Below are 18,723 nucleotides of genomic sequence, written 5' to 3'. Positions count from 1 at the left end.
AGCCCCCTCACCACACCTGTCAGCCTCTGAAAGATGAAGGGCCTGAATCTCACAGTCACCAGAAGAAGAAAAACTCCAGGTGTAGTTGGTGGAGCCTTTGTGGACTCAGCCCCTCTGGGAACCAGCTCTGAAATGGGGAGCAAGGACCCCAGCCCAGTAACAGCAGGACTGGGCAGAGAAGGCTTGTAATGGGGTGCTTTCTCCTGGGCTGCAGAGCCTGGGGCCTAGCCAAATTGATTACAGCATGAACCCTAACTGAGGGGGACCATGTACCTCTCCCCATATACTGCCAGACTTCAGCAGTGATAAAACCCAGCTGGGCTATGAACTGGAATGAGAATAAGGTAGGAAGCTCAGAGCAGCAAGAAAAGTCCAGAGGGGAACTTGAGAAGAGAGGGAGGAAGTACCCAGGGAAAACTTCAGCCAAGAGAAAAGAGAAGACCTAGCTGTTGGGTACAGGGCCCTGGTCTTTGTCAAAAGAAGGGGGGCATACACGCACCCAGAGAGGGTTACCAAACACAGCAAGGGGGCTGCAGGCTGAGGAAGAGCCCCACCTTTCTGTGGAAAGACCTCTTTGGACTTTTAGTGTGAGGCAAGCTGGGCCCTGGAAGGGTGGGCTATAGGTGGTGATCTGGCCAGAGGCTGAGAAACTGCCATGGTGTTCAAGGGACCATCAGTGGGGGATGCTAGGCCAGCAAGAGGGCTATGATTCTGTGTCTGGTCACCAGAGAGCATGTAAGGATGAACGGATTTGTTTATGATTTTCATAGTTGGCAGGATTGAATTCCCCCTGTGATCCCTGAGGGCTGATGGAAGTCTTGGTTGCTCAAGGCAGGTCTGTCCTCCCAAGCGGACCTATTGAGGGACCAAGCTGGTAACTGGATTTTCCACTTCAGTTCCAGGGACTGGTTAAGCAGCCAAAGCAGGTCGAGGGGTTTCTCCAGAAGCTCCTAGGAAACAAAGAGAAGCAGTAGGAAGTGCAGAAGAGCTACAGATGTAGCTGGCAATCTTCATGGAGCAGCAGCAATACCTGTCAGAGGTCCTGCAAAGGGAAATCAACGCAGGATGTGCTATGCGTCTCTAGGGCAGAAATGGGATCCCCGATGCATTGCCTGACTGAGAGCTTCCCCCGGCCCTGGATCCCCAGCTCTGGGACAGACATCTTCATCATCATACCACCCTGGTTTTATTCCTAGGAAGAAGCTCCTCAGAGACGTCCTCAAACCTGGACTCCTGAGGACGTTTCCAGCAGGAGGCTCCAGCCCATCGGGCATGAAGAGAGCATCAGGTAGTCTTGTTCACATGGCATCTCCGGTCTCCAGCTCCACTTCCCGCAGCAGGCAAATTAACCTATCATCTCCCAGAATCCCAACCCTTTGACTTCCTTCCGCTCAGCACTGGGGTTTCGCCAGTCCACTCACCATACCTGTCACCCTCTGAATGATGAAGGGCCTGAATGTCAGAGTCACCAGAACAAGCAATCTCCTGTTCCAGGCAGTGGGGCCTGCGTGTACTCGGCCCCTCTGGAAACCAGGTCTGAAATGGGGAACAAGGACCCCAGGCCAGTAAGAGTAGGAGTGGGCAGAGCAGGCCTGTAACGGGATGCTTTCCCCTGAGCTGCACAGCCTGGGGCCTCGCCAAGCTGACTGCAGAATGAGCCTAACTGAGAGGCACTATGGAGCTCCTTCTAAAGAGCCAGACTTCAGTGGTGACACAGCCCAGCTTGGGTATCCACAGGAATGAGAATGAGGCAGGAAGTTCAGAGCATCAAGGAAAGTCTAGAGGGGAATTTGAAAAGAGAGGTAGGAAGTGTTCAGGGAAACCTGCAGCAAAGAGAAAGGAGCAGACCTAGCTGTTGGGTACAGGGCCCTGGGTTGCTACTAATGTCAGGGCGGGACTGGGTTCCCCTACTGGCCCCAAAGAAGGGGGCGTACACACACCCGGAGAGGGTTACCAAGCCCAGCAAGGGGGCTGCAGGCTGAGCAAGAGCCCCAGCGATGGCAGAAGGACTTCTTTCTGTGGAAAGACCTCTTTGGACTTCTAGTGTGAGACAAGCTGGGCCCTAGAAGGGTGGATTGAAGATGATGACCTGGAGGTAGGGCTAAGTTACCAGGCAGAGAGTCTGCCATGGTGCTGGAGCGATCATGAATGGGGGACGCTAGCCAAGTGAGAGGGCTGTGATGCGATGCCAAGCTGCTGATGGGGGGGGGGGCGGGCACGTAACGATGAGTAGATTGGTTTATGATTGACAAAGTCAGTAGGACTGAATTCCTCCTGTGATCCGTGAGGGCTGATGGAAGTCTTGGTTGCTGAAGGAAGGTCTGTCCTCCCAGGTGGGTGAATCGAGGGACAGAGGACCTTGTTTCTGTTAAAGACATTTTGGGACTTTTAGTTTGGGATGAGCGCGACCCAGGAAGGAGTGGACTAAAAGACGGTCACCTGGCTGAAGGGCTGAGTTCCCTGGCAAAGAACTGCCAGAGTGCCCTAGGACTCTCGGCGGGGGTGCTAGCCCAGCAAGAAAGCTGTGACACCAGGCCTTGCCAGGAAGGGGCACCTGTTGGTGAGTGAACTCTGTTACAAGCCTCCTTCCATTATGGAAACAGCCTGGTAATGGAGAGCGGGGGGGATGGCCTATGGGAGAGGATGGCTGGAGTGGTCCTACAGAAGGGGCAGCAGGGTCCAGTGATGAGAGCAGGGAACAGGTTGTAGTGCAGCCCTGCCGCTGAGTGGTAACGTGATCCTGGCCAGGTCACTCTCCCACCTGGTGCCTCACTTTCTCTATCTTTGAAATGGGGATCATCCTGACCCACCTTAAGAACGTGTTTGATCCTCTGCTCTTGTTTCCCCAATCCCTGCCCTCTGTGCCCCACACAGACCTTGGCCCTGTTCTTGCAACTTCCATGCCCATGTTAGTGCCTGGGTCGCCCCACAACTGCAAGGTTTCATTTATCATCTCCTGCCAGCAAACTGAAGCCTCTCCTAGATCCAGAACAATTCCGGTTGATTCAATTTATAATTCTCTGGGGTTCAGACCCTCTGTTCTCCCCCTGGGGTGACAGAACCCTGATTGTCATATCTGTCTTTCAGGCTCTGTCCAGCCTCTCACACAGCTATATCCTATAGCGCCCCCAGCTCAGGGAGCAGTGGGGACAGGTTATCTCATCCTATCAAACCAAGCAACATGGGTCCCATTGAGACTTAGATGGAAGGTCCCATGCATCTCCTGGAGATAAGAACCGTTCACTCGTCCTGCCACTTGGGGCTCTTGCAACAAACAGGGGGCTCCTGCTTCATATCCTGGTTGGGAGCTTTCCCTGTTCCTGGATTCCAGCCCTGGTACAGAGACTTATTTCTCATCATGATATCCTCATGTTATTCTCAGAGGATGTGTCCAGGATCCTGGAGACTGTTTTCTGCGGGAGGTTTGAGGGGGCAGAGATCACTCACTGTCACGACCCACGGGTCTTCAACATGGGTCTGCAGGATTCACAGAAGAAGCCACACTCCACTTGGCAGCCTGCTGAAAATTGCTTACCTTGGACACACAAAGTTCAACCCCAGTTCGAGGCTCCACTCCTGAGGTCCTATTGGAGGAGTCGGAGAGCAGCTAATTGGCCCCCTGGCCCTGCTGAAGACAGCAGCAGGAACAGGAAGCTGTCTGAACACCAGGGCTGCTCCCTGTTCCGGACCATGTGCTGCCTCTTTCTGCTGCCGCTCCCCTGGCTTGGTTTTCTGGCATCTGATTTGTGGTTGTGATCGCAAGTTTGTCTTTTGCTGCTGATCTTCCAGTATCCTGACCCAGCTGACTCACGACTCCTGTCATGTCAGTGTGGACTCTGGCTCTGACCAGTACATCTGGCTATCCTTGACCCACCTGTGACATTCATAGACTCATAGACTTTAAGGTCAGAAGGGACCATTATGATCATCTAGTCTGACCTGCACAACGCTGGCCACAGAATCTCACCCACCCACTCCTGCAGTAAACCTCTCACCTTTGTCTGAGCTATTGAAGTCCTCAAATCATGGTTTCAAGACTTCAGGGTGCAGAGAATCCTCCAGCAAATGACCCATGCCCCATGCTACAGAGGAAGGCGAAGACCCCCCATGGCCTTTGCCAATCTGCCCTGGGTGAAAATTCCTTCCTGACCCCAAATATGGCGATCAGCCGAACCCTGAGCATGTGGGCAAGACTCACCAGCCAGATACTCAGAAAAGAATTCTCTGTAGTAACTCAGATCCCATCCCATCCAACATCCCATCCCAGGCCACTGGGCCCCATCTACCACGAATTGTCAAAGATTTATTAATTGCCCAAATCATGTTATCCCATCATGCCATTTCCTCCATAAACTTATCAAGCTTAATCTTGAAGCCAGATAGGTCTTTTGCCCCCACTGCTTCCCTTGGAAGGCTGTTCCAGAACTTCACTCTTCTGATGATGGTTAGAAACCTTCATCTAATTTCAAGTCTAAACTTCCTGCTGGCCAGTTTATATCCATTTGTTCTTGTGTCCACATTGGTACTGAGCTTAAATAATTCCTCTCCCTCTAGGATATTTATACCTCTGATATATTTATAGAGAGCAATCATATCTCCCCTCTGCCTTCTTTTGGTTCGACTAAACAAGCCAAGCTCCTTGAGTCTCCTTTCATAAGACAGGTTTTCCATTCCTCAGATCATCTTAGTAGCCCTTCTCTGTACCTGTTCCAGTTTGAATTCATCCTTCTTGAACATAGGAGACCAGAACTGCACACAGTATTCCAGATGAGCTCTCACCAGTGCCTTGTACAATGGTACTAACACCTCCTTATCTCTACTGGAAATACCTTGCCTGATGCATCCCAAGACCGCATTAGCTTTTTTCACAGCCATATCACATTCGCGGCTCACAGTCATCCTTTGGTCAGCCAATATTCCAAGGTCCTTCTCCTCCTCTGTTACTTCCAATTGATGCATCCCCAGATTATAACTAAAATTCTTGTTATTATCCCTAAATGCATAACCTGACACTTCTTACTAATAAATTTCATCCTATTACTATTACTTCAGTTTACAAGGTCATCCAGATCTTCCTGTATGATATCCCGGTCCTTCTCTGAATTGGCAATACCTCCCAGCTTTGTGTCATCTGCAAATTTTATTAGTACACTCCCACTTTTTGTGCCAAGGTCAGTAATAAAAAGTTTAAATAAGATTAGTCCCAAAACCGATTCCTGAGGAATTCCACTGGTAACCTCCCTCCAGCCTGACAGTTCGCCTTTCAGTATGACCCGCTGTAGTCTCCCCTTTAACCAGTTCCTTATCCACCTTTCAATTTTCATATTGAACCCCATCTTTTCCAACTTAACTAATAATTCCCCATGTGGCACCATATCAAATGCCTTACTGAAATCTAGGTAAATGGCCGCAGATCCACTGCGTTTCCTTTGTCTAAAAAATCTGTTACTGTCTTAAAGAAGGAGATCAGGTTGGTTTGGCATGATCTACCTTTTGTAAAACCATGTTGTATTTTGTCCCATTTACCATTGACCTCAATGTCCTTAACTACTTTCTCCTTCAAAATCTTTTCCAAGACCTTGCATCCTACAGATATCAAACAAACAGGCTTGTAGTTACCCGGATCACATTTGTTTCCTTTCTTAAAAATAGGAACTATGTTAGCAATTCTCTAGTCATATGGTACAACCCCTGATTTTACAGATTCACCCTCAGGAGTTCTTCGGTCCTGCTTCCATCTGTAAGTCTGGGCTTTTCCCTTCAGCCCCCTCGTGTCTTCACTCCATCATCTACTCAAACTCCCTTCTAAACTCGACCAGAGTTTCCACCTGCATCTCCAATCCTCGGATCTTTTCCTCCATCAGCTCTATCAGTCAGCACTTCATGCAGATGGAACTCTTTTCAGGTAGCTCCTTCAGGACCATGTACATCCACTCATCTTCTACATCCACTCATCTTCATTGTGTTCTCCACCGCTTGGGTTACTACCATTTCTGCCTCTGTATCTGTCATTGCATTCTCACCTAAGTCCTGTAAGTCCAGGAAACACAAACCACACCAAAACACCACCACCCAAAGCAAAAACAAACCCCAAATGAGCACCACAACACAAACTCCCCTTACAAACTCCCACTCAAGCTCCCCTGTTTACAGCTCTGTTTGCTAGCTCCTGTGCAATTTCCCCAATGCCCTTCTCTGCTCTCCAGCAAGATACACCAGTACCTTGGCTCCCAAAGTCCTCGTTGACTGCTATTCAAGGGCTGAGGGGTAGTGCTCATACTGCCCCCAGCCCCACACCCAGCTACTTTTCCTATGGGACTCTCCCTAGAGCAGAGGTCTGTCCTCCCAAGCAAGTGCATAGAGTGACCGAGCTGGTCACTGGATTTCCCACTTCAGTTCCAGGGACTGGTTAAGCAGCCAAAGCAGGTCTAGAGGTTTCTCCAGCAGTTCCTAGAAAACCAACAGAAGCACCGAGGCACTAACATGGGCATGGAAGTTGCAAGAACAGGGCCAAGGTCTGTGTGGGGCACGGAGGGCAGAGATTGGGGAAACAAGAGCAAAGGATCAAACACGTTCTTAAGGTGGGTCAGGATGATCCCCATTTCAAAGATAGAGAAAGTGAGGCACCAGGTGGGAGAGTGACCTGGCCAGGATCACGTTACCACTCAGCGGCAGGGCTGCACTACAACCTGTTCCCTGCTCTCATCACTGGACCCTGCTGCCCCTTCTGTAGGACCACTCCAGCCATCCTCTCCTATAGGCCATCCCCACCGCTCTCCATTACCAGGCTGTTTCCATAATGGAAGGAGGCTTGAAACAGAGTTCACTCACCAACAGGTGACCCTTCCTGGCAAGGCCTGGTGTCACAGCTTTCTTGCTGGGCTAGCACCCCCACCGAGAGTCACTAGGGCACTCTGGCAGTTCTTTGCCAGGGAACTCAGCCCTTCAGCCAGGTGACCGTCTTTTAGTCCACTCCTTCCTGGGTCGCGCTCATCCCAAACTAAAAGTCCCAAAATGTCTTTAACAGAAACAAGGTCCTCTGTCCCTCGATTCACCCACCTGGGAGGACAGACCTTCCTTCAGCAACCAAGACTTCCATCAGCCCTCACGGATCACAGGAGGAATTCAGTCCTACTGACTTTGTCAATCATAAACCAATCTACTCATCGTTACGTGCCCGCCCCCCCGTCAGCAGCTTGGCATCGCATCACAGCCCTCTCACTTGGCTAGCGTCCCCCATGCATGATCGCTCCAGCACCATGGCAGACTCTCTGCCTGGTAACTTAGCCCTACCTCCAGGTCATCATCTTCAATCCACCCTTCTAGGGCCCGGCTTGTCTCACACTAGAAGTCCAAAGAGGTCTTTCCACAGAAAGAAGTCCTTCTGCCATCACTGGGGCTCTTGCTCAGCCTGCAGCCCCCTTGCTGGGCTTGGTAACCCTCTCCGGGTGTGTGTACGCCCCCTTCTTTGGGGCCAGTAGGGGAACCCAGTCCCGCCCTGACATTGGTAGCAACCCAGGGCCCTGTACCCAACAGCTAGGTCTGCTCCTTTCTCTTTGCTGCAGGTTTCCCTGAACACTTCCTACCTCTCTTTTCAAATTCCCCTCTAGACTTTCCTTGATGCTCTGAACTTCCTGCCTCATTCTCATTCCTGTGGATACCCAAGCTGGGCTGTGTCACCACTGAAGTCTGGCTCTTTAGCAGGAGGTCCATGGTGCCTCTCAGTTAGGCTCATTCTGCAATCAGCTTGGCTAGGCCCCAGGCTGTGCAGCTCAGGGGAAAGCACCCTGTTACAGGCCTGCTCTGCCCACTCCTACTCTTACTGGCCTGGGGTCCTTGTTCCCCATTTCAGACCTGGTTTCCAGAGGGGCCGTGTACACGCAGGCCCCACTGCCTGGAACTGGTGATTGCTTGTTCTGGTGACTCTGACATTCAGGCCCTTCATCATTCAGAGGGTGACAGGTGTGGTGAGCGGACTGGAGAAACCCCACTGCTGAGTGGAAGGAAGTCAAAGGGTTGGGATTCTGGGAGATGATAGGTTAATTTGCCTGCTGCGGGAAGTGGAGCTGGAGACCGGAGATGCCATGTGAACAAGACTACCTGATGCTCTCTTCATGCCCGATGGGCTGGAGCCTCCTGCTGGAAACGTCCTCAGGAGTCCAGGTTTGAGGACGTCTCTGAGGAGCTGCTTCCTAGGAATAGAACCAGGGTGGTATGATGATGGAGATGTCTGTCCCAGAGCTGGGGAGCCAGGGATGGGGGAAGCTCTCAGTCAGGCAATGCATCGGGGATCCCATTTCTCCCCCAAGAGACGCATATGCCCCAAGGAGTAAATGGCTTTTATGTCCAAGAGGTCATTGTCCCCATTTTGGTATCAGGCTTTAAGTTTTAGGCATGAGTCCAATCTCTTGTGCCCTGCTCTCCTGGGCTAACCTTGTCAGCACAGCCCCGGCATGCTCTTTTTGTCAATGGGAATAGCACATCCTGCGTTGATTTCCCTTTGCAGGACCTCTGACAGGTATTGGTGCTGCTCCATGAAGATTGCCAGCTACATCTGTAACTCTTCTGCACTTCCTACTGCTTCTGTTTGTTTCTTAGGAGCTTCTGGAGAAACCCCTCGACCTGCTTTGGCTGCTTAACCAGTCCCTGGAACTGAAGTGGAAAATCCAGTTACCAGCTTGGTCCCTCAATAGGTCCGCTTGGGAGGACAGACCTGCCTTGAACAATCAAGACTTCCATCAGCCCTCAGGGATCACAGGGGGAATTCAATCCTGCCAACTATGAAAATCATAAACAAATCTGTTCATCCTTACATGCTCTCTGGTGACCAGGCACAGAATCACAGCCCTCTTGCTGGCCTAGCATCCCACACTGATGGTCCCTTGAGCACCATGGCAGTTTCTCAGCCTCTGGCCAGATCACCACCTATAGCCCACCCTTCCAGGGCCCAGCTTGCCTCACACTAAAAGTCCAAAGAGGTCTTTCCACAGAAAGGTGGGGCTCTTCCTCAGCCTGCAGCCCCCTTGCTGTGTTTGGTAACCCTCTCTGGGTGCGTGTATGCCCCCCTTCTTTTGACAAAGACCAGGGCCCTGTACCCAACAGCTAGGTCTTCTCTTTTCTCTTGGCTGAAGTTTTCCCTGGGTACTTCCTCCCTCTCTTCTCAAGTTCCCCTCTGGACTTTTCTTGCTGCTCTGAGCTTCCTACCTTATTTTCATTCCAGTTCATAGCCCAGCTGGGTTTTATCACTGCTGAAGTCTGGCAGTATATGGGGGTGGTACATGGTTCCCCTCAGTTAGGGTTCATTCTGTAATCAATTTGGCTAGGCCCCAGGCTCTGCAGCCCAGGAGAAAGCACCCCATTACAAGCCTTCTCTGCCCAGTCCTGCTGTTACTGGGCTGGGGTCCTTGCTCCCCATTTCAGAGCTGGTTTCCAGGGGGGCTGAGTCCACAAAGGCTCCACCAACTACAGCTGGAGTTTTTCTTCTTCTGGTGACTGTGAGATTCAGGCCCTTCATCTTTCAGAGGCTGACAGGTGTGGTGAGGGGGCTGGAGAAACCCCATTGCTGATCAGAAGGAGGTCAAAGAGTGCGGACTCTGGGAGCTGAACGGTTCGTTTATTCTGCTTGGGAAAGTGGAGAGTGGAGATGCCATGGGAAGAAGACTGCATGATGCTCTCTTAATGCCTGAGGTGCTGGAGCCTCCTGCCAGAAACGCTCTCAGGAGTCCAGGTTCAAGGACATCTCTGGGGAGCCTCTTGCTAGGGAAGAAACAAGCGTGGAACATTGATGGGAACGTCTCTGTCCTGAGGCTGGGATCAAGGGATGGGGGAAGCTATCAGAAGGACAATGTATCAGGGATCCCATTTCTCCCCCAAGAGACCCCCATGTCCCGAGGAGTCAATATCTCTTACTTCCAGGAAGGAGCAGGGTCTTCCATCGAAGCCTCTTTGAGAGCCAGCGTTGCTTGCTTTGATGGGACGAGGTGACCTGTCCCCACTGCTCCCTGACGTGGCTCAGCTCCAGGATGCCCCTGTCTGGGAGGCTGTGCCAGATCCCAGGGCCTGGAAGACAGGCGGGAAGGAGGCTCCTATTCATTTTACACCCAGAGACCCCAAAGAAGGGCCAAGGGGAGAATAAAGGGCAGGAGGTGAAGCTAGCTCTGACCCTCTGTCCCACCCCCACCTCCTCAAAAGTGGAGCTTTCCAAGCTTCGGTGGGGCTGGGGCTGGAGCCCTGACACATCAGCCTTTCTGCACCATACGGGGCAGGGAGAGTTCTGCCTGGGAGTATAGGGAATGGGACGGGGTGGACCAAGAACAGGGGGAAGGGAGTGGGTGTGAGGGAAAGAGCTCCTGTCCCAGATGAAGGAATATGAGAGGAGAGAGAGTGCCGGGGGCTCTATTTCCCCTTCCACTAGGTCCCCACTTACAGGGAGCCAGAGCAGTACCTGCAGCAGGGAGCGGGAGTTGCTGGTGGCCTCAGAGGCACCGGCCCTGCAGCGCCTCAGGCACCTGGCACAAGTTCCGGATGATGTGGAGCTGGTGCCTAATATTGGCCGTGACGGCCTCCTGCTGCAAGGGAATGAGAACCTGTCACAGACTCAGATGCCCCAAGGAATCAGAGGGGATTAAGGGCACCTGGAACCAGCAGCATTTCCACCCAGCACCTGCCCACCTCTGAGGGATGGATTCACCCTCCTGACCCCCAGAATGGAGTCTTGTTTTCCTTTCGACTGACCTTCAGTGGCAACCCCTCTCCTTGTAGGGTGAGCTCCTGCCTCCTCCCACTCAGTGCCCCTGAAAGCTATTCCACCTCCAATCCACAGCCCAAGTTCTCAGAACCATCTCCTCCACTCCCACCCAGGCAGGGCAGGGAGGGGGCTCTGGCAGGGGGGCAGAGGGATTCTGGCAGCAGTGAAGTGGGATGGGGAGAGGTTGAGACCTTTCCACAAGTCATCCTGGCCATTCATGCTGAAACCAGAGCATGGCAGCCCTGGGAAATGGGGCAGATCAGCAGCCCATGCTGACTGAAGCTTCCTGTTCTCTCTAGAGCGGGTCTAACTCTGCCAGCAGGAGGACAAGCTTCCCCCGCCCATGTGCCTCAGCCCCGCCTGGTCAGTCGCCATGACCCGTCAGTCTCTGGCCGCCAGTGATGGGAGCAACTTGGGGTGGTGGCTCAGGTGACAGGAGAGGCTCACAGAGGGCACTTAGGGGACTCTGCTGTCCTTCCCAAGAGTGGGAACACCGTGTCCTAAGAGCATAAGTTTGTGTTGAGGCAACGCTTGTCATTAATTAGCCTTGCTAAAGAGTAGGGTTGGAGCTGCTCCGGGGACAAGCTGGCTCCCTCCTGCTCGTGAAGGTGAATTCATCTCCCTTCCCAGTACCACCTGCTCTCACCCTCATTCCCCACCAGGTTCCTTGCTGCCAGGCCAGCGAATGGCCATAGTAGGGAAATGAGGCCTGGGTCCTGCCCCAATCTCCTGAGTTTAATGCAGTTGCTTCCCTTGTCCCCCATCAGCTGCTGGTCTTTCCCCAGGAGGGAGTAGCTGAGGAGCAGCCCAGCCTGGCTGACATGCAGCAGGGGGTGGTGGATGGCCAGCACTGCCGTCCGGAGGAAGAATCTTCTCTGCTCCTCCGAGAAGAACTTCCCGAAGACCTAAACCCAACCATATGTGAGCCTTCAGCAGATTGCCCAGAACCAGGCTCCAATCCTGGACTAGAACGGCATCTCCATCTCGTGGCTCCAGGAGGCAGCCACCCCCACTCTCGTGCCCTTTCGGAGTGTCCTTACCTCCCCCACCCTGGCTGTGTTCTTGTAGCCCAGGAGCCTGCTGTCCTGGTGCCAGTCCCAGACCCACAGGTCTTCGGCCTCATGGATGGTCAGGCCTGGGAAAGAGAGAGACACACACACACGTACATTTCTCATTCTGCTTGCAGTGCTTGTGTCCTACCAGTCCCATTGGTGGCTGCACAGTGGGCAGAGTCCTCGCTGTGTGCCTGGCCCAACACAATTGCAGGGGGTGGTGCAGAACACAGAAAGAGATAGAGAGAGACTCATCCCCTAGCTGGGGTCAGTCGGAGAGAAATTGGCTGGGGTCCCAGTCTTCATTCGGGTGCCATTTCCCAGCTGAGTTCCTTACCCCTGTGGTGCAGCAGCAGCTGGTAGAGCCGGTAAACCCGCTCTGTGGCCTGCAAGCAGATGTCCTTGGATGGGTCACTGACAAACAGAGCCAGCTGTGCCACATGGTGAGCCATCCTGGGGAATTCGGCTGAGTTCTAATGGAAGGGAGAGGGAGAGGGGACTCCATCAGCATTTTCCAGTTGGCTCCCAGTCCCCACCTGGGCCAGGACTCTCCTTCCCCTCAGCCCCGCTGCAGGAGATGCTAGAGCATAGGAGCTAGAGCTAGACCCTTAATTTTCTCTCCCTGCAAGGGAGCCTAGAGCACAGGGATGTGGGCAGGGCCCTCCATGAGGATTTGCTTCCCCGGCTGCTCCAGGATGACAGGAAGGCATGAATCTGCAGGAGGGTCCCCTTAAAAGTCATCACTTAACTAGGACAAGAACTTGACTCAAGTCAAGCTCATTTCCTGCTCACCATACCTGCTACACCTGGAGCCAGGAACCTGGGGTCAGAGACCACTTACGTCGAACTCAGGAAGGGTGATGGTGGATCAAAGCAGGGCCGTGATGCTCCTAATGGCCCTGGCTCTCTCTCGCGACACCCTGGACACGATCCAGTAGTTAATGTGCTGTGGGGAAAGGAGGCAGCTCAGGATCAATGGGCAGGTGCATGTGTTGTGCTCGTGAGCCCCTCCCCGTCCCCAGAGGGCTAAGACATTGTGTACGGGGTTGGATATCTAACGCATTGATCGCAGAGCCTTAGAAGGGGATTGTTGCCCCAGAACGATGCTTGTCTCCTGCAGGTCACGACTTGTCACTGTCTCTCTAGATTAGGGCAATGCTCGGTGTCGGGGCTGGTCCTATCCTCTCAGAACTCCTGATTCCTGAACAGCTCACCAGGAAAGAGACAGACCCCTCCCCCCTCCCTGGCTCTCAGGTCCTTGGTTGGGTGAAGGGACTGAGCGTGAGCACAATCCCCCCAGGAATCTCAGGACCCGTCGGAGACAAGGGCCAATTCTCTGGGGTCCTCCTGTTTCTCTAGGAACGAGGCTGTGACTCTTCTCTGAGGACCGTCTTCTGGATCTCACAGGAGGGGTTCAGACTCTCACTCCCCAAGCCAACCAGGGGCCCTGTGCTTAGTGCTCAACAGACCCATGCAGAGCTCTGGCTTGAAGTCCCAGCTCCTTCCTCTGTCCTTCCAGGAGGAAGGGCCTGACACTGCATTGCACTGACTGCCCTGACCAAGGACGGCCCACTGCGGGCCCAGCTAGGAGGACAGACTGGAAAATAGCTCTAAGAGTTAAGGTAAAATTGCCCCCATTCCTCTCAACAGACTCACCTCCAAGAGGTAGTGGAGCCTGTCGGTGCCTGGGGACTCTGCCAGCAGAATCCCCAGCAGGGCATCCACGATGTCTGGCAAGACCCTATGCAGATCCTGCAAAGTAAGGGAGAGTCATGGGTCAGAGTTAGGGAAACTGGGGCTACACCTGCCACAGGATAGGAAGAGGGATCTGTGGGAAGCAGTGGTGAGACCCCCAAACACATATCCTGGCCTCTCTCATTCATATCCTACTGCAGGCAATTAGCAAGGATTTGTGGCAGGATGACAACTAGCTTTTCAATCCATGTCTTTAGCATGATCTCCCTAGACTCAGGTGGCATCCTTCTCTGTGCCCAGGGTGAACAGGGCATGAAGGGCAGCTCGAAGGAAGTGCGTCTCCAGCTCCATCCCAGGGCAGGTATCATGGTGCTCTCAAGAGAGAGGAGCCGCTATTAGACTGTGCCGTGCAGGGGTGGGACTGGCACCAACACGGACATGAAGCTGCAGGGAAATAGGCAGAGGCTGGCGAGAATGGAAACTGAGGCACCGAGCCAGGGCATGATAAGGCCAAGGTTTCCCAGACAGACAGTGGCAGGGCAGGAATAGCGCCTGTTCCCTGGACCCTGCTGCCCCTCCTCCATCTGATCCTGGGAGCCAGCCTCTCCCCAAAGCCATTACACTGTTGTTATTGGAGTGAAAACAACAGCCCAGCCAGGAGAGAGTGAACCTTCCCACCACCTCTGCCAGAGGAGTCACCCTTGGGAGATGACCTGGGAATGGGAGGGGCAGTGACTCCCAGCCGTGGGCCTGAGCAGCACGGGGGTTAGGGGAACCGGGCAAAAGGGTCTCTGTACCTGAGGTTGCCCACAGCAATCAGGGAGTTGGCCAGGATGGCGCCAGGTGGAGAGTCATCAGGAAGCTCCTCAATGACCTCCTGTGAAACCCAAAGGAAACAAACAAGCGTGTGAGAGTCAGACCTCACTGACACTTCCCAATGAGGAGATTACACAGCCAACACCCCACCCAGCCAGCAGGATTCCCCTACCTGCTTCCCGCTCCTCCGATTTCTGCCCACTATTTCTCCTGTCTCTTCTCCCCAATCTTCAGCACCAGGAATCCCTGCCCTCAGCTGCCCCTCCAGTACCAGCCACCCCCGAACCATCGTCCCGGAGAGATCCCTGCCCCGCTCATGTCTCTGTTCACCCTCCAGCTGCCGGGCTCCGTGTCTCGCTCAACACAATCCTCTCCACCACAGCCGCTTTGCAGCAGTGCGGCTCCAGTGTGTCCTGCCCTCTCTGGTGTGCAGCGAGACATGCGGGGTAGATGACGTTCAGGAACGGGAGCTGCTGGGCCTCATCCTGCACCCACCAGGAGTGGGGTGTGGGGAGAGAGAGCCAGTTAGCCAGGGACCTTTCTGCCCCAGCCACACCAGCTGCAGGACTCAGGCCTGAACGTGGGATAGTGGGGACCAGCCCATTGTCCAAATCACCCACGACTCTTACACAAGCAGGGTCAGGAACTGGGACAGAGCCTGTGGGGGGAGGAGACCCCAGTTGGTGTGTGACAAACACCCCATCTTGGGGGTCCCAGATCATGGAGGAGAAGGGTCCCCATTAAGGGTGGAGGCTCATGAGGGCCAAGACCCTCTGCAGAGGGTTGAGATGCTGGGGGTTGAGATGAGGAGCAGGACAATCTCGGTTCCAGCACAGCTGTGGAACATTTGTACCTTTTCTCGGCCCTGGAGCTGCTCTCAGATGTTTATGAGAGCAGCCTCCTCTGTTACCACGTCCACCCATTCCTCCTCCTCCTCTGAGTCCTCTGAGACCCTGGCGGTCCCTGCACCAGGGAGAGAAGGGGACAGGGTGACTTCTGCTGCCACTTGTGGGAAGGACAGGAGCATGGTCCTAGGGAAGATTGGGCCTCACACTCCCCCCTCAGTGATGCCTTCAGCCCCCAACTCCTTCACGAGTCCATAGCAAAGAGACCCTCCCCACCGTCCTGGACTTCCTGGGAGGTGCCTCCCCCACACACCCTCCATCCAACTGAGCACCATTTACCAAAGTGGCAGCATCTTGTGTCAGTGGGGTTCACGTGGCTCAGGCCAGACACCTGGGCTGGGGACCTGCCCCCCATAGCATTGGTTGAGGGCCTGGGCCCAAAGTGTTCACAGCCTCCTCCTCAACCCTCCCTGAGCCCATCCCGGCTCCTCACCTGGAACAAAGCAGCGGCGTCCATCGGCCTGGCTGCTGCTCGAGACCCAGGTGCTGCTACTGTCCCATGGGGAGTGGGCCGAGCTGCTGGTGCTGGGACAGGGATCTTCCACCTTCTGCCCTGGGGAGGCTGGAAGGTCTTCAGTGACCAGGCAGGGCAATACCTCTAGCTGGGAATCAGGGCTGGGCTCCTGGGGCTGCTGCTGCCCATACAATAAGTCCCAGAGCCACCCTGCCCTGCTCCGCTCCTGGGCTGGGTCCTGCCTGCCCAGCCGCATCCTGGCCCAGCTCCACTGGGGCCTGGCCACTGCCTCTGCCACCTCGGTGCTTCTGCCGGGAGTGGGTTTCCTCTGCCAGAAGGCTGGGTACTTCCATCTCCTGGCCCGGCCGCGAGCTCCTTCCCCGCCAGTGGGGACAGGGGGGCCGCCCTGCTCCTGGGGAAGATGGCAGCTGCTTTCCTCAGGCTCTGGGGCCACCTGCAGAGCCTTCTTCCTGAACACCCTCAGGAGCCTGGCCATCCAGGACCCAAGCGGGGAGTAGACGTGAGTCTGGGCTCAAGGCAGCCTCCCACTAACCAGCCTTTTTGGTCCCTCCCCATCCCTGCCCCAGACAGAGCAGCTCCTCTTCCCCGACCCCCACAGGAGTGCAGGGAGTGCAAGCTACACACACTGGCAGGAGTTCATTGCATGATCTGCTCCCAACTTTCCCCGTCCTCATCCCTGGTGCTGCAAAAACCGGGGAGTCTCCTCCTCTTGAGCACTGGGGTCAGTCACAAAGACCATTGGTCACTTTGGACAAGCAGCTCCCTCCTGCCATCCCAGGCCACAATTCCCTCTCCACGCCCCCCTCCCGCCCCAGCCCGGCTAGAGAAGGAACAGAACCCAGGAGTCCGGACTTCTCCTGGGAAACCATTCCCCACTTCAAAGTCCCCAGGCATAGGAAGGTCAGGGCCCCTATCAGTTTTCCCATTGCTTTCCATGCTTAGCAGCTCACAGGGTCTGGCCCAGCTCAGGGACTCTCAGCCTGGGGAACAGTCTCCCACAAGGGAAGGGCTGGGAGCCACATTGCTGGGAGTTTTCGAAACACACTAGAGACGGTTCTGGAGAAGCCCCTCCCTGGTCTGAGAGCCAGGGGCTCCTGGGGCTGTTTGCAAATCCAATCTCCTTTGGGAGAGATTCTCTCCCCCTCTTTCTGCCTCTCCCCAGACAGACAGGGAATGCCACAGAGGAACCCTAATGCCACTCACTTGCCCTAGGTGATGGAGCGATGGATGGAGGATGTTCAGTGTCGTCCCTCGCCCTTCTCCTCACTCTCCAAGTCCATGGCAGGCTGGAGAGGGTGGTGGTGACCTGAGGAGTTGCCCTGCCCAGCCAGCAGCCAGGGTGATGACACTGGGCCATCAACTGGCTGTGAAAACAAGAGTCTGTCTCATTGCCAAGGGATGGAGAAACTTGGTCAGCAGCAGGGGATGCAGAACACCGCGCTACTGCGGGAGTGACAGCACCTCCAGGATCCTGACATCCCAGCACTTTACACACCTTCCTGGAGCCTCCCAGCCCCCCTGGGCTTTAGGGACAGCCACCCCACCCCGACTGATGAGAAACAGGCCTGGGGAGGGGAAGCTACTGTCTCAGGATCACACCAAGTGTCAGAGCCATGGATGGGACCCAGCAGTCCTTATTTCCAGGACCCTTCACTAACCACTGCTGCACACTCCCTCCCACAGCTAGCAATTACAACCAGGCCCTCGTGTCCGCTCCCCCTGCCTTTGAGAGGGAGTGTGCTCTGCGGGAGTGACTGGACCAGGGGATTGGGAGTCAGGACTCCTGAGTTCCATTGCTGGGTTTCCTATTGGTTCCATTGCTGGTTGTTTTCCTTTTCCTGTGGGACTTTGGGCAAGTTGCTCCCCCGTCTATGGCTCTGTCCCCAGCAGTCAAATGGGGATTTAATACTTTCCACGATTGGAAAGTGCTGGGAGAATCCCCCAGCAAAAGCTGCTCTGACAGTGCAAAGCTGCATCTGACCACTAAAGGTCAGAGTGCACTGCCTTGGAGGTGGAGGAGTGTTTGGCTCTGGGCTTTCACTTCAGCCCAGTCGATGGAGAGGGGCCCAGCCATGGAGTCTGGCTCAAGAAGACCAGTTCTTCAATTTGGTAAGGGCTTTTTGAATTCCAGTCCTGTGCTCCAAAATGCTTGGTGTCATTTGCAAATTTTAGAAGCATGCTCTCCACTCCATTTTCCAAATCATTCATGAAAATATTGAATAGTACCGGACCCCGGACTGATCCCTGCCAGACCCACTAGGTACACCCTCTCCATTGGACAGCCAAACATAGAGAAGGGCTCTTGGAGTATGGGCTTTCAACCAGCTCTGCACCCACATTACACGAATTGCAGCTAGACCACATTTCCCTAGTTTGCTTGTGAGAATGTCCTATGGGACTGTGTCAAAAGCCTTAGTAACACCAAGATAGATCAGATCTCCTGTTTACCCACCTCCACTAGGCCCGTAACCCTGCTAAAGAAGGAAATAGGATTGGTTTGGAATGATTTGTTCTTGACAAAGACATGCTCACTAGTCCTAAGAACCAAATTATCCAGTAGGTGCTGACAAACTGCTTATTTAATAATGTATTCCAGGATCTTACCAGCTATGGAAGTGAGACTAGCTAGTCTGCAAGTCCCAGGGTTCTCTTTGTTCCCCTTTTCAAGATAGGTCCTGTCTTGTTAATGGATAGGAAGATGTTATTTTTCTGGGATCTCAGACGAGAACTGGGGCACAGCACCTGTTTTGTTAAGGCCACAAAACTGGAGGCAGGAACCTCTTCTATCCTGCTGGCAAAGAACCCCAGGCACCTAAAAGACAGGGACTCACATCCCTGAATGGGCTTTAAAAAAGGTAATGGTTAAACAATTTCGCCCCGACCATTTCTTTTTTCCACAGACTAGACATTTTAGAAAAGTTTAGAATTCCTTTGTGCTAACCATTGTGAAACTCCCCTTTCTCCTTCATAGATGGCTTTAATGCCCCTTATCTTGCTGAGGCTCATGACTGCCCAGAGTTCGAAAATTGTCCC

Source organism: Lepidochelys kempii, chromosome 11, assembly GCF_965140265.1.
Source record: "Lepidochelys kempii isolate rLepKem1 chromosome 11, rLepKem1.hap2, whole genome shotgun sequence".
Classification (NCBI taxonomy): domain Eukaryota; kingdom Metazoa; phylum Chordata; order Testudines; family Cheloniidae; genus Lepidochelys; species Lepidochelys kempii.
This window is presented reverse-complemented; position numbering follows the sequence as displayed.